The sequence below is a fragment of the Nannospalax galili genome, unplaced genomic scaffold (assembly GCF_000622305.1).
Source record: "Nannospalax galili isolate Female #2095 unplaced genomic scaffold, S.galili_v1.0 scaffold3296, whole genome shotgun sequence".
Taxonomy (NCBI): Eukaryota; Metazoa; Chordata; class Mammalia; order Rodentia; family Spalacidae; genus Nannospalax; species Nannospalax galili.
Window position 1 is genome coordinate 208137 of NW_008337641.1, and position 1820 is coordinate 209956.

General features: G+C 42.7%; 1 protein-coding gene across 1 annotated transcript in view; it reads right to left on the reverse strand.

The window, feature by feature from the left end:
- The window catches only part of LOC103733792 (nephrocystin-3-like), a 52467-nt gene that overhangs the window by 21393 nt on the left and 29254 nt on the right, over positions 1–1820 (reverse strand). The window lies entirely within an intron of this gene.

The following is a 1820-nucleotide window of genomic DNA, read 5'->3' on the forward strand; positions in this document are numbered from 1 at the left end:
CTGTGTTAATCATGTTACATAGTTATATATTTAATTCATTCTAACATGTATCATTACTTTCATTGATAATCAAAATAAAATGTCATAAGTTAAACCACATGCACATTAGCTAAATGGCAAAACATCTGGAGCTCTACATCCTACACTTTCACTAAAACTAAACATGGGCAATTAGTACTCATGAGGAATGGTACAAGAAAGTCTGCTCAAAAGTACTGACAGGGCAATTGAAATGTGGTTATGATGATGTGCATTCTCAATGATTTCTTTAGGATGAGAAAACTTATGCTTGTGTATAAAGCACAAATCTATGAACATATCTGTTTATAGATGCTGACATACACTGACATGCAGTGTATCTACATAGCATTAAAACTGCTTAGGAAGGGATGATGGTGCAGGGGAGGGGAGCTACAAGGCTTTAAATAGAGTTTAAAAAATAGGTTAAGAGCCGGGCGTGGTGGCGCACGCCTTTAATCCCAGCACTCAGGAGGCAGAGGCAGGTGGATCTCTGTGAGTTCAAGGCCAGCCTGGTCTACACAGTGAGTTCCAGGACAGCTGGGGCTTCAGGGAGACCATCTCAAAAAAAGACCAAAAAAGAAAAAAAAAAAGGTTAAGAAATATTTCCCTTTAATTAACACAGAATGCCACAACTGGCCAAAGTGTAGAAATAACAGACTACAGAAAATGTGTCCTAGGATAGGATTCCTATATTAAACCTCCACCTCCCAGGGCTCAGGGACCATTGCAGAAGAGGGGGCAGAAAAATTGTAAGAGCCAGGAAAAAAAGACCAAAAAAGAAAAAAAAAAAGGTTAAGAAATATTTCCCTTTAATTAACACAGAATGCCACAACTGGCCAAAGTGTAGAAATAACAGACTACAGAAAATGTGTCCTAGGATAGGATTCCTATATTAAACCTCCACCTCCCAGGGCTCAGGGACCATTGCAGAAGAGGGGGCAGAAAAATTGTAAGAGCCAGGGATGATGGATGACCAATGACCATCAGTTTTCCAGGCAGCTAGGAACTTGCTAATATGAACTTACAGCAATCGTGACAGCAGGCACAAGACCCAAGCAAACTCAAACCAGACAAAAATCCAGCATAGAGCTGGACGTGGTGCCACATGCCTTTAATCCCAGCTCTTGGGAGGCAGAGCTGGGAGACACAGGCAGCTCTCTGTGAGTTCAAGAACAGTCTGGTCTACATAGTGAGTTCCAGGCCAGTTGAAGCTACAGGGAGACCCTGTCTCAAAAAGACTATAAAAAGGGGGCTGGAGAGATGGCTCAGCGGTTAAGAGCACTAGCTGCTTTTGCAGAGGACCCGGGTTCAATTCCCAGCAGCCACATGGCTGTCCTAACTCCAGTTCCAGGGGATCCAACACCCTCTTCTGACCTCTGTGGGCATTGGATTAAGAATTGAAGCATGGGGGCTGGAGAGATGGCTCAGTGGTTAAGAACTCTGACAGAGGACTCAGGTTGGGTTCCCAGCACCCACATAGCAGCTAACAACCATCCCTAACTCCAGTTCCAGGGGATCCAATGCCCTCTTCTTATCTTTGCGGGCATGACACAACCTGGGTGTGCTTACATAATGCATGCAGGCAATATACTCATATACATAAAGTAAAATAAATAAACACATCAATCAAGCTGGACAAGAATAAAAACAGAACCAAATTTTCACTCAATAAAGCAGGCTGGCATTTCGTATCATACACACAACCAACAAAAGAAGTCCATCTGCCTGGGTCACATATAAAGAACACAAATAATATGAAAAACCAAGATAATATGCTCCCATCAAAACCCACCAGTCCT